General features: G+C 31.2%; 1 non-coding gene across 1 annotated transcript; it reads left to right on the forward strand.

Moving 5' to 3' along the window:
- Window positions 1–11368: 11368 nt before the first annotated feature.
- Window positions 11369–11475, forward strand: LOC131176437 (small nucleolar RNA R71). The gene has a single exon (XR_009146513.1). It is a non-coding gene; the product is annotated as a small nucleolar RNA R71 (small nucleolar RNA).
- Window positions 11476–15481: the final 4006 nt, after the last annotated feature.

Below are 15481 nucleotides of genomic sequence, written 5' to 3' on the forward strand. Positions count from 1 at the left end.
GACATTGAGGTCAAAAGTCAACTCTAGGTGTCAAATGACCACAATGCCCCTATTCGGGTTGTATTTCCAATTTTTAGGTAACATCGAGTTTTGTCGTTTTCTCAATTTCTCATTTTTCTTTGTACTAATTAATTAATTTTTCTTTGATATTTCTAATGACATTTATACTTCAATAAGTCTTTAATTATGTCTTGAAATTAAATTCCGAGGGTTCCCTGCAGTCCAGGGGTCGGCTATTGCTTGCGCCGTAACTTCCCCATGTGGTCATCGATCGCTGTGATGTTGGCTCGTTTAACTTAGTTTCATTTCATTGCTATTATTTTTCTTTTATTTTTCTTGTATTTTCTTTTCTTGTATTTCACTATCTTATATCTCCACACTAATATTTAAATATAATTTCAAGCATCCTAGCTGTCCGGACAGACACTAGTCACTAGAATAATAAAATGCATTATCGAACTTAGGGGTGTTACAGCAAATCTACCAGTGTCTTCCAACATGCCTCATGTTGGTTCAAAAGAGGAACTTTAGACTCTGCACTAACCAGCTGCACTGGGCATGTTAAGGTCCCCGAAACTTTTGACGTGTTTTGGTTTCAAAATTCTGGCTGCATGACCCAATGTTAAATCTAACATGCCCCGTGTTAGTTTTTGCTCACTAACGCTTGACTTTACATGACCTTCAACATGAGGCATGTTGAGGTTCTTGAAAATCTTGGCTAGTTTACTTTCTTAGGCAAATTTTCTTCATTTTTCTTACCACTTTAAGCTTTCAAACCACCTGGAATTTCTTCCATTTGAACTTTTTTTGCCTTCAAATCATATTAAAACCAATGAAAAACATCAAAAATCCAAAAATCAAATATAATGCAACTAAAATTAACAAATAAACCAAAATAAAGGTTAAAAGCATGAAATTACCAAATTAAAAGGGTAAAATGGATGCAAAACTATCCTAAAATACCTATATAAAATGAGTTTATCAAATTTTGCCAAGCTCAAACTTTTGCTTGTCCTCAAGCAATTTAAAATAATTAAATACAATTGGGGTACCTCTCCTTAGGTTCATGAAAATTACTCATCTAAACTCTTAAGCTTACCTCTAGCTACCAACAAACCATATACCCAGCTTCAAGATACAAAGAATTCAATTCTTACCAAAGTTATCACCGCTTAGCCTTAGGTCAATTATCCATCTCATCAAATCCAAACCTATCAATTAAAAAGAGAAATCATGCCCAAATAGGCTCTAAAGCAATCCATAAACTAATGTGTCTCAAATGATTATGGAAATAAATAAATGATATTCCTAATCCCATAGGCAAACTAACTATTCTAATCTCCACTAATATAGCAAAACCCTATCAAAAGATCAAAAGGACTTTTAAGGGTTGTAATGGGGCTAAGGGGTAATGATTTGGCTAACAAAGAAAATGTATAATAGAAACAAAAACATGAGAACAATCAAATTATTAAAAAGATCAAGATACACAAATATTTTTTTTTTCATTTTTTTTTAAATCAAATGGGTGGAAGAACTTTACAATAATCAACAATTGCTAGCACACAAATTTGAAACTCTTTGAAGGACAAAATAAATAACATTGGATTTTGAATTATAGTTGTCTCTTTTTAATTTACCCCCGAACTAATTTCTTTATGTACTTAGATGGTAAATTATTTTTCATAACATGAAATGATTGCTAGCAAAATTTACTTTAGTTACTTCTTCCATTTAATTATTTATATTTTTTTTATAGTGTATCTATTTCTTAAACAATTATTCTCATGAAGGGTAGGTAGGTGTTTGAGTTTATGGCTAGGTAATGATATAGGTAATGATTTGGCTAACAAAGAAAATGTATAACGGAAACAAAACATGAGAACAATCAAATTATTAAAAAGATCAAGATACACAAATATTTTTTTTTCATTTTTTTTAAATCAAATAGGAGGAAGAACTTTATGATAATCAATAATTGCTAGCACACAAATTTGAAACTCTTTGAAGGACTAAATAAATAACATTGAATTTTGAATTGTAGTTGTCCCTTTTTAATTTACCTTCGAACTCCTTTCTTTGCGTACTTGGATGGTCAATTATTTTTCATAACATGAAATGATTGTTAGCAAAATTTACTTTAGTTACTTCTCTCATTTAATTATATATATATATATATATATATATATATATATATCTATATATATATATATATATATATATATTTATATATATTGTATCTATTACTTAAACAATTATTCTCATGAAGGGTAGGTAAGTGTTTGAGTTTATGGCTAGGTAATGATATAGGTACTAAAGAAATAAAGGGTATAAATGAAAGCTCAAATTGGTTCCAAATGGAAATTTAAAGTGAGATTGATTAAGGTTAAAAATGTAGGTTTAAAATCCAAAGAATGCCTAGATCATTTCTTTTTTCAAGTGCATGCCAGGATTTTAGCTCGAAAGGTCTAGAAGGCTTGTTCCAGGATTGGTGAGACACAATTAGCTACTTTTTACCCTAGAGTTTTCTCTAAGTACTCAGACTCAATGCAATTGATTGGATGGCCCTTGGCTAAGAAAATATAAACCTAGGTAAGAATCTTATAATCTTGCACCTATCTTGAATGTTCAATACTTCAAACCCATCTAGAGGAAAGCTCAATTGCTTTTCAAAATAATTCTCAATCTTCTAAGAATTAGGTCAAAATTTATTTTATGTTATGCATGTTCCTAAAGTGAATGCAAAAATTAAATAAAATTATAGTTAATCTAAATGACAATTATATGCATGTGTGTATATATTTACATGGTATAGCTGTATGTGAACTATATATGAATGAATGAAATGCAAAAAATGAATGAAAATGCTCAAAAAGGTAAAAATTTTGTAAAAATTTTTCCCTTACCCCCAAACTCAAATAAGACATTATTCTCAATGTCTAAAATGAATGCAAAGATGGACAAACAGAGAATAAACCAATCAGCTCATATAGTATGTACAATTGGGAGTAAAAGCTAAATAAGAACAATTAATTCAAAATTAAGCTCAAAATAATATGAACCATATAACTCAAAGAAAATATGTGCAAAAGTATCCCAATTATATCAAATTAAACAGAAGTGAGTGAGGTGAAAGAATGAAAAGTGAATCGGGAAATTTTAGATTTTGAGTTTTAGGTGAATATGTGTGTTGATTAAGTAGTATGAGGCATGTTGAAGTAAAGGTAAATTGGCATGCCTTGTGCTGAATGCTGATCAACTTACACTGGGTACCAGCATGGGGCATGTCATATCCCGTGAAAATTTCGTTGGGTTTCAAAAATTCTGTAATTTTAAGCAATTCAAATAGCTCACGTGACAGCATAACCTTTAGTATGAGGCATGTCATACTTAATGCTATTAGACCTGATATAAAACTCAAGATTTCACCCTAAAAGCCCAAAATTCTAGAAATACTCTACCAAAGAACAACCAAATCAGTATGAACTATTTCCCAAAACACTTCAAAATAGATCTCAACCATAGGTCACACCTCAGAACACAAAAGTTTAACTCAACATCATGTATTGTCAACTCATATGCTCATACCATTGAAGCATATTTAATATATTCAATAAAAGTCAAGAAAGTACTATTCACATTAATAAATTGCAGTGACTTAATTTTTAACAAATACTTGGCACTCAAAGCAACAAAAAATAATACCCTGACACTTCAAATTGAATTTCCACAAAATTAACACTTCAAAACACACATATCAAACATGTTTTCTCATTCCATCAAAGTATATTCAATCTAATAGCAATTTGGCATGAAAAAAATACTGTTCACAATAGATAAAAGTGCAGAATACTTCCCCAAATAGTAGTTATCCTTCTTTTTTTTTTTTGGCAGCATATTACAAACACCATATTGTGGCAATCATCCTTACAAGATTAGCATGCTTAATGTCACACCCTACTCCCCTGTAAGATGTAACATGATCCCGTAGTACACCTAATGAATTACCGTACTTCGCTTACCGATAATCCATTAAATATACTACAAGGGATTTAAAACAATTTCATGAAATTTAAATCATCGATTAAAATCTGGTGTTATAATTTTTTTTTAAAATTTCGGCAAAGTGCCGGTTGTATTTTGAGAAAACAGTTCTTCAAAACCTGCAAAGAACACACTCCTAATATGTTTTCTCAAATACAACTTCAATAACTTCATTTGAACCCATAATTCAAATCTCAATAATCAAATCAATCTCCTCATAAAAGAAATATTTCATTGATTACAAGACTCAAAATTAATATTATAAAACTATTCAGATAAATGAAATGCCAAATTTACATTTACAATAATTTACATTTAGTTACATACCAAAATATTTTACAAGAGTTTTTATACAACTACTCAAATAATTTACATACATATTATTACATGCATACATCAAAACTTATGTACATGGGTATACCTATGATATACCTGGAGCTGATCTGAATGTGTCTTCAAAGAAACTTACTCACTGCTCTATGCTCTTTTTACCTGCGACAGTATACAAAGCTATCGTTGAGTGATGAACTCAGTGGTGCACAATTATAATTTAAAATATAGTACAATATACATTGACAAAATTTACAGCAAATAATTTGGAAATCTGAATGCTCATCAAATTCCAAAACTCAAAATATTCATTGCCAATAATGTAAATCATTTGTATGAAATGACTTTGATCACGAAATTCAATTTATCAAATCATGACTAACCATTTAAGGTAGTTCCAACAAAATCAATTATACATAAATCATAACTGAAATCACAATTCTTTACTATTCAAAAACATTCTGTGTCTCAAAAACCATGTTGTATCTCAAAAATCATGCTGTATCTCAAAAATCATTCTTTATCTCACTAACTATGCAAGACTAATCCGAAAGGGCCATATTCGAAGTGATTCTAACTCCCTATGGTCGGGGAGGTCGAATCATCGTGCACAGTACACATCACAATAATGAATCTTCCGCAATGGACTTTGATCACGAAATTCAATTTATCAAATCATGACTAACCATTTAAGGTAGTTCCAACAAAATCAATTATACATAAATCATAACTAAAATCACAATTCTTTACTATTCAAAAACATTCTGTGTCTCAAAAACCATGTTGTATCTCAAAAATCATGCTGTATCTCAAAAATCATGCTGTATCTAAAAAAATATGTTGTATCTCAAAAATCATGCTGTATCTCAAAAATCATGCTGTATCTCAAAAATCATTCTTTATCTCACTAACTATGCAAGACTAATCCGAAAGAGCCATATTCGAAGTGATTCTAACTCCCTATGGTCGGGGAGGTCGAATCATCGTGCACAGTACACATCACAATAATGAATCTTCCGCAAGGGCCATAACGATAAAAAAAAAACTTAGACCTAACCTCAAATTAGAGGAAAATCTAAGCCTGTGCACGTACCATGGTAATCAAAACACAACTAACTCCATTGTCTTCTCAACAAATGAGAGAGACGAGTAATAACCTAGTCAAGCATCTATAGTGAGATATAAAACAATATCACAATCTTTTTAGTGAGCATAAATCACAATATAATTCGATTCAAATTCAATTCCAATATCTAATAATTTTTATGCTCATCACAATTCAAATAATAAATTTGCATTTTTCAATGAAAATTACCATCACAATTCAAAACATGTTCTATCACAATTTTCTAAAACATAATTTATTCAATCCATAACAATGCTTAATACTTGTGGAAATACCATTTCACAAAGCTAAATTCATACATACTATAATAATTTCAATAATCATTGAATTAAATCCAATGCTTGTTAAACATAATACATAAGAAAAATATGTCATTTAATCATATGAAATATTCAAAACAAAATCAGTTAAAAACTAGTTGCGCACAAACCTCTGATAACTGTCTCTTAGCTCTGACTCAGTGTTTCCTTCCCCTTCCCTGAGTCTTTGCTAACTGAAACACACAATTTGAAGTGTTTCAGTACTCATTTAAACTGTCTCTAAGAATAAAGCTTAATAATTAACTTATTGAATTCTATTATTTCCTCAGTCAACCTAAGATGTCAACCCTCGATGTAGTCTAGGTGAATTAGGTTTTAATGTTACCAACATGTCACATTTGTAGCCTTTTAGTATTGGTACATGTTACCGAATTTATTTCCATATATATTGCGTTTTATTACAATTTGTCGAATCCCGGTATACTAATTTGACCTAGCCGGATGACCTAGTTCCCTCGGCTTTCGGGTTTCGGTCAAAACTAAAAACTTGTAGATCTATGTCTTATTGCACACGGGGCAAAATTTCAGGTCATTCTGAGTTTACTAGACCAAGTTATGGTCATTTTACTATTGCTGGTCATAATGTACCAAAATTGGTCACTTTAGGTTATTTTAGGTCAATTTTGGTTTGGCCAGTTTTTGGACCCGAACTTGTGCAAGCTTTTTGACTTGCTTATGGTCATTTCTGGGCTTTAGTGTCTTCATAGGACTTGTAGATATAGGTCTTAACTATTCATGGTCAAAATTTTAGGTCAATTGGACCTGTTTTGAGTGAGTTATGGCCTAAACACTAATTGCTGCCCAAATGGTCAATTTTCAGGCCTTAATTGCACTAATCCGGATTTGGTCACTTTTCAAGTTACCTTACAAGCAGAATTTTGGTAAGCTTCCTTCATGAAAGTTGGCACATTTTGTACCTAGTTTCACCTCCAATTGGTTTCATACCAATTGGAGCCACACACATAAGGTTCTAGGCCCAAAACATAAACTGCCCTATTGCATTTGTTCATTACTCATCAAAGGATACGTTCAACACTTACCAAACTATACATTCATGCCAATTCTGGTTTGTACCCTAACCTAAATACATTTCACAACATATTGTTGGTCATTTTGGCAGCTTATAATCACACTCAACATGCACCATATAGTGCAGAATTTTTTTCAAGCTCAATTACAACAATTCAATCACCTAACCTAGCTCATTTACATGTCCAACCTCACACCACCATACATATACCCAAGATGCCATAACAACTATCACAATTCAATATTAATATTCCATAAACCAAACATGAAATAACATCTTTATGGTTTACCAAACCAGACTGCCGATTCATACATTACAATCCATTAATTTCCAAGCTTCCAAATTCAAGTACACATTCAAATATACTAAGTATACATCACCCAAATTAATTCATACACACATAAACATTAAATCAACCCTTTAATCTACTATTTACAAGCAAGAATAAACTGTCCTCAAGGAGTTTCCATGGCTACCAAAAATACACATTTCCCTTTAAACATCAAACCTCAAAAATCTCTCCATAATTCAAGTACCCATAACATCCTTACAAACTTTAATGAAGCAATAATCAAAAACACAAACTTACCACTTTGGAAACTCTTCAAAATCTCTCCAAAACTTGGTCTTCATGTTGCCTATCTACTACCCAAGGTGTATGGACAACTTTTAATGAAGAGACTTACAAGAAATTATGGCTTGAAAGTGAAGATTGGAGCTTTGCAAGGGTGGCCGACCATGGAGGACAATGGAGAGAAAATGAATTCGGCAAAAATCAAGAAATGAGAAAGATGAAGGTGAAAGTGGGCAGAATTTTGACATTTTATAGTCCCACTTAGTGGTCCACTAATTGTCCGTTAAGTATAATTAATATTATAATAATCAAATCTTATTAACATTTCAATTAATCCCCCTTAAGTCCTTTAATTACATTACTTGTAAAATTTCTTATTTTCATGACATTTTAAAAAATTTAATACCACTTATTTTTAATGGACATTTAGGTCAAAAGACAACTCGGGGTGTCAAATAACCACAATGCCCCTGTTCGGGTTGCATTCCCGATTTTTCGGTAACACCGGGTTTTGTCCATTTTTCGATTTCTCACTTTTCTTTGTACTAATTAATTAATTTTTCTTTGATATTTCTAATGGTATTTATACTTAAATAGGGGTCTATTTAAGTCTTAAAAATATTTTTCAGGGTTTCCCGTGGTCCAGGGCTAGTCAACGGTCCACGTCGTGACTTCCCGGTGCGGTCACCCATCGCTAGGGTTCTCGGCTCGCTTAACTTGGTTACATTTCTTTACTATTATTTTTCCTTTTTTTTTTCTTGTATTTTCTTTTCTTGTATTTAATTATTTTATGTCTCCTCATTAATATGTAAGTGTAGTTCTAGGCATTCTAGCTGTCCGGACAACACTGGTCACCGGAACAGTAGAACGCACTACCGAACTTTAGGGTGTTACACTTAAAATAAATTGAATTGGCCAAACTAACACATATAAGCATAGTAAAACATTGAAATAAGCTAAAATTAAATCCAAACATGTTAAACATCATTGCACACTCCTAGAGCAAAATTTAGTCATTATCATATGTTGTTCTCAACTAAATTTTCTGATTTCACTCTAGCTCAAGTAGCACATCATCAAGGCAAAGAATTTACTATTCATAGCAGATATAAATGTAACAATTCACTCTTTTAATAGACAAATGACAATCAAAGTAGCCATAATCAAATTTCAAGCATTGTAAATTAAAGCACAATTATTTTCCACCTCCCAAGACATAAAAATTAAGCTTAATTCAAGCCTTTCACCGTGCAAATTTAACTATTTTCTGAATGACACAAAATGCATTAGCAAAGAAGTAAAATGTTCAAAATTTACTATTTATAGTAGACATTAAGTTCATAAATCTCCCATTCAAACCTTTAAAGAAAAATTGGAGCTCTCTTGCCTTTCAAATCAACATGCCTCAAGCACCAAATTGCTCCATTTATCCTTCAAGAATAACATGCTAAATATAAAGTTTATTGAACATAATTAGCACAAAAACAAAGCTAAAATACTGAAATGAGCTATATTTTTAACTTCATCATGCTAAATTTCATTTCTCACTCTAATAACATAATTTAATCCTCATCAATCTCTCTAAATCAAATTTCCCTCATTTCATCAACATTTAAGCAAGCAACACATCAAGATTTCATGAATTTACTATTTATCAACAAATTAAAAGAAACACAAAGAACTTCCCAAAATCAATAATATGGCTTTTATTGCAACAATTCCCAAAACACCTAATCGTTGCATTTCACCTACAAACCAAAAATTAGACAAATATCAAAATTAAGTTGTAAGGGATGAAATAAGAAAAATAAAATTAACAAGCTACTAAAAATAAACTTGGGTTGCCTACCAAGAAACACTAATTTAAGGTTATTAGCCTGACCCCTTTTTAGTTCATGGTGGTTGGAATTGGAAAGTGTTGCCTCCCTTCTCAACAGGAGCTAGAATAAATTTATACTTCAAAATTTTCCCATTGACTATGAAAGCACCTGTTGCTTTGTTTAGAATCCCAACCACACCTTGCAGATTACTCTTACAAACTTGAAATGAATCTTCTACCTTGATTTGTTTAGATGGAGCCTTGAGTTTTACTCTTAGAGTTTCATTCTCATTAAAAGAAGATGGCAAAGGAGAATTTTTCTTTTGCACTCTATGCTAATTGCACTGAGAATGAAGAGTAATTTGACTTCCCTCCAACTTAATATCTTCCATTCTAGCATCATTTTCTATAACATCTACCCTATAGTAAGAATATACCACAGCTGATTCCTTGGAATCTTGGAATAAATTGAATTCTATTTCCTCTTCTCCCAACTTTAACTTCAATTTCCCATTCTTCACATCTATATTAGCTCTTGCAATAGCTAAAAATGATCTTCCAAGTATGATGGGTGCTCTTACATCCTCCTTTATCTCTAAAACCACAAAATCCACAGGAATAAAAAATTTCTCAATCTTCAATGGCACATTCTCCAAAATTCCCATTGGATATTTGATAGATCTATCAGCCAGCTACAAAGAAATGGTAGTGGGCTTCAAATCTCCTAGCTTCAACTTTTCACATATGGATAGTGGCATCAAATTTACACTAGCTTCAAGATTACACAACACTTTTTTGATACTTGTCTCTCCAATGTGACATGGAATAAAGAAACTTTCAGGATCTTTAAGCTTAGGGGGAAGCTTATTCTACAATATAGCACTACATTTTTTAGTAAGTGCAATAGTTTCATAATCCTCCAATCTTTTCTTATTTGACAAGATTTCCTTTAGAAACTTAGCATATAAAGGCATTTGAGAGATTGCATCAGTGAATGGAATATTGATGTATAACTTCTTCAAAACTTTTAAAAAATTTTCAAACTGCTTATCTAGCTTTGCCTTCTAAAACCTTTTAGGATAAGGCAATGGTGGCTTGTATGGTGGTGGAGGCATATACTTTTCCTCTACTTCTGTCTCAACTTCTTTCTCCTCACCTACCTCCTTGCCAACTTTTACATTGGTTGAAACAAATTCACCCTTGCCCTCTTTATTCTTATCATCAACTTTCACTTCATCATTCTTTTCTTCCCCCATAACTTTTCCACTCCTTAAAATGACTGCATTACATTGTTCCCTAGGGTTCTCTGGTTTCCTTGGAAGTTTACCCTTATACTTTACTAGAAGAACTAGCTTGTTGGGCTATCTGTATTTTTAGCATCTTATTATAAGTAGTAAGTTGATCTATCCTTGAAGTTAATTGTTGTATTATTTCACCTTGCTTTTGTTGAGCAAATAGGAAATTCTCCATCACATACTTCAAAACTAAATCTTGGTTTAAAGACTAAACTGGTGGTTATGGAATAGGTGCATTTTGATTCCTTTGTGGTGGAAATCTAGGTGGTACCCTCTTTTGCTAAAAATTCTGTGGTTGTTGAAAATTAGAAGGTTGTTGATAATTCTGTTGTTGTTGCCCTTGTCGGCCTCCCTAGGAAAAATTAAGGTGGTTCCTCCATGCTTAATTATATGTAGCAGAAAAAGGATTACTAACTGGCCTCTGATTATAATTCCCAACAAAATTGACTTGCTTATTTCCAAACTCTTACCTATAGGAAGGAAAATCATTGACACAATTCACATTTCTTGCACCAACATCTTTTGTATGACTAGATCCTCCAATTAAAGCATCAACCTTCATGCTTAACTTATCCATTTTTCTTGTCAAGGCATCAAATTTGGCATTGAACATACTCATGGCATCTAACTCATAAATACCAGCTGATGGCTTCCTCACTTCATTTCTTTCATAGCTCTATTGATAATTATTGTAAGCAATGTTATCCAATGCTGAACAAGCTTCATATTCTGACTTCTCCATAAGATCACTTCCAGAAGATGCATCAATTATACTTCTAATAGCTGGAGAAACACCATTGAAGAAATGCTAAACTAGCATCCATTTAGGGATTCCATGATGTGGGCATCTCCTTTGAAGATCCTTGTATCTCTCCCATGCCTCATAGAGACTCTCATCATCCCTTGGTTTGAAAGAAGTTAATTTGTTCCTCAATTTTATAGTCTTGCTAGGAGGAAAGTATTGAGCCAAGAAGGCTTGTGACAAATCACCCCAAGTAGTTATAGACCCTAGAGGTAATGAATGCAATCACTCCCTAGCATAATCCTTCAAAGAAAAAGGAAATAATCTCAAATGGATGGTATCATCTGACACTCCATTTATCTTCAGCATGTTGCTAATCTAAAGAAAATGTACAAGGTGCACATGTGGACTCTTAATAGGACCTCCTCCAAACTGTGCTCATTGAACCATTTGACAAAGTGAGGGCTTCAACTCAAAGTTGTTTGCTTCCACTCTAGGCCTTGTGATACTTGGTTAAAGATCACCAAAACTAGGAAAATCATGATCCTTAACCGATATGTTGTTGTTATTTCCCATAGCTTCAATCTCTTATTATTCTTGATGTTGCTCTTATTGCCTTTGAATTATAATTTTGGCTTTTCTTCTTCTTGATTCCGCTCTCAAAGCCTTAGATGTCTTCTCAATTTTAGGATTAAAAATTAAATCAATTTCCTCACTTCTTATTCTTCTCATATGAAAGTAAGTACCTGAAAAGCCAAACAAATAAGATTTGTAAATAAAATATGAAAGAAAAATTAAAAACAAAAATAAAATGCCCAAATTAAACAAACAATCAATTATCTAATATCAAATAAAATCAAATCCTCGGCAATGGTGCCTAAAACTAAGTTCAATTAATCCGTAAGTATATGGTTCATTCAAATACTAAAGAAAAGATGTAGTTCCATAGAGATTTGATGTTTGAGTACCAAACTATAAAAGTTATGATTAACAATAAGGTGTATAAAAAATTAAAGGATGAGATGCAATAATTTAAATTAAAATATTAGGAAATAATAATAAATCAAGCAATTTAATTCCTAAACAGAATGGTAATTTACTAAATTACCAGTAAGTAAATAAAGACTAAATTAATTAATGGCTAAGATGATTCCAGAGTTGAGGTTCATGAAGTAAATTTCATTGGGATTTAGATAGGCAAAACCAAGTTTAAGGGAAATATAAGTTTGAAGGAAGTTGATTCTGATTTCCTTTAGTTTCTCTTTTAAGTAAACTAAAAAGTGTTTTAAAGGAAACTAAACCCCATTCTCATACAATGTTTAATTACCCAAAGCCGTTTAAACACTTTAATCAACTTAAAATTCCTCTTAACCCACTAGTTTATTTCTAATACTGGGTGATTAAGTTCAATATCTTGATTATCTATCATAGATCTTCACCTCTCGGTTCTTCAATCTAAGATTAAGAATAAACCCAAAGGGTACCAATAATGGTATGTAAATAAACGACACAAGATATTAATAAAAACTTATATATATTAAAATCTGGTTAAAACCAGTCTAAATCCACAAGTAAAACTTAAATCATTATACCCAACTTTAAAATCTTAAATATATACTCACTCATGTTTGGATTTACAAGTAGAAAATATGAAATAAAGCACGAAAACATAAAAATAAGACTAAAATTGAAAGAACCCAGAAAAAGAGAATTCAAATATTTGAAAATAGAAGTTGAAAAAATGTCATTCTGTAGGTTGTCTTCCTCCAAAGAAAGCGTTCCTCCTTCCTATCTTCTTGATTTCTCTCTCTTTCTCCTTATGGTAACAATAAGAATATGATGCTTATATACCTCCTAATGTTTTTGCCCTAAAAGTAGTCTCAAAAGGGATAAAGACAAAAGGTATAAAAGGTGTGAAGTGAGAGAATTTTTCTAGGTTAGCAAATCTGCCAGCGTCTTCCTACATGCTTCATGTTGAATTTAGTTATTTTCAACATGCTCCATGTTAGTTTACAAGAGGAACTTTAGACTTTGCACTAACCAGCTACACTGGGCATGTTAAGGTCCTTGAAACTTTCAGCAAGTTTTGGTTCCAAAATTCTAGCTGCACGACCTAGTGTTAAATCTAACATGCCTCGTGTTGGTTTCTACTCACTAATGCTTAATTTTACATGACCTTCAACATGGGGCATTTTAAAGTTCTTGAAAATCTCAGTTGGTTTGCTTCCTGAAGCAAATTTTCTTCATCTTTCTCACCACTTTAAGCTTCAAATCATCTTGAATTTCTCCCACATGTACTTTTTTGCCTTCAAATCATATTAAAACCTATTAAAAACATTAAAAATCCAAAAATCAAATATAATGCAACTAAAATTAACAAATTAACTAAAATAAAAATTAAAAACATGAAATTACTAAATTCAAAGGGCAAAATGGATGCAAAACTACCCTAAAATATAATAAAATGAGTTTATCAGAATTCAATTAAAATAGTTTTAATCGATCTTAATAAAAATTAATTGTAGTAATTCTAAAATTGTTTTGGAATTAATATTTCCTAATTGGATTGGGCGGGAAATAGAATTAAATTGTTTGATTCGATTGAGCTTTAGAAAAGAGCTTTTCTAAAATTACATGGGGTAAACTAAAATTAATATTTTCTTGAATTCAATTAAAATTAGTTTTATTGACTTTATTGAAAATTAATTTTAGCTTATAAATTTTTTTAGAATTTTATATCTCTAATTGGATTAGAGATTTTAAAAAAATTATTTAATTGATGTGAATATATATATAATATGAATATGAAATTTTGGTTGTTTTATATCTCTTGTGTTATTATATATATATATTTGTTAATATCTTTAAAAAGTTATTTATATGTAAATAATTATGCATATAAGACATGTGTATGTGTGTCTTATTAAATATTTTAATATTAGATATTGAATATATTGTTTCTTAATCTTAAATTTGCATGATTTAAGATTATAGTTTCTTACATAATTAATTATGTTAAACTTATTGCACATTAGAATTTTAGATGATGATTGGAAATATTGTAAACTTTCGATTCTAAGTCTAATGTGGGATAAGTGTTAACATTATTAATTTTTATATAGGATATTTATGTATATAAATTTAGGATTTATTACATATTGTCTCATATTAGTTTATATTTATATATCAATATGAAAATCCCATATATCCTAAAAGAGTAAGAGACTCTTAAATTTGCCTATTACCTATTGAGGCAATAAATTGTTTACCATTGTATTTGTCCTTAACTAAGTTTCATCTAATCAGTTACTAAAACTCTATATGCGTATGGACTCATAGAAAACCTGACTTAAGTGTTATTAAAATCTTAAGGATGTGCTGCTTTTGTTCACAATCCTTCTTGTAAATATGAAAACTTTGGTCCAAGAGGAAGAAAATATATCCTTGTAAGATACTCAGAACAATCAAAAGGACATGTATTTACGAGTGAAGAAGATAGTGACATGGTAAATGAATTTGAATCATGAGATTCACATTCTTAAAGAATGAATTTTCTTGATAAGGCGAGGTAGGATGTAATACCCACCATTTTTCAATGCCCAAATTTCTATCATTGATGCAATATTCTAATGAATTCAAAGATTCCAAGATAAGGGATTGGTGGTAAGAAGTTCATATGTTTGTATGTATGATGTTGTTAAAATATTTCTAAAATTGAAAATGTTTTATGGTAGGCCTAAAAATAAGTTTTAAGTGCTATTGGGTAGAAGGAACTTCAACAGCCGAAGGATAGACTTTCTATTTAAATTCTTTTTAGGCAGAATAGACTCTAGCAACCGAAACTATGACTTTTAACAGTAAAAAATCCCCTTGATAGGAGGGGTATAAATAGCCCATTTCAGTTAAATTTCAAAAGGAAAGTGAATTTCTCTTATCTCTTAACTGTTATTGCATAAAAAAAAAAAAAAAATCTTCTCCTTGAATCCTTTTTGGTTTGATCTTTTAGAACCTAGAATTCTCAGATTCGTTGGCGAGTTCAAGAGTTTGAGGAATCTTGAAGATTTCCCTCCAATCTCTCTACCTAGTTTCAGAGGAGAACGGTGATTTTCCTTTCCAATTGACTTTTGTCCTACATGTTTTTTTTGGTATGAGTTTATGACTTAGGAGAATAAGGTCAAAATGCATATGAGTTTTGTATGAT

Source organism: Hevea brasiliensis, unplaced genomic scaffold (assembly GCF_030052815.1).
Source record: "Hevea brasiliensis isolate MT/VB/25A 57/8 unplaced genomic scaffold, ASM3005281v1 Scaf11, whole genome shotgun sequence".
NCBI classification, from domain to species: domain Eukaryota; kingdom Viridiplantae; phylum Streptophyta; class Magnoliopsida; order Malpighiales; family Euphorbiaceae; genus Hevea; species Hevea brasiliensis.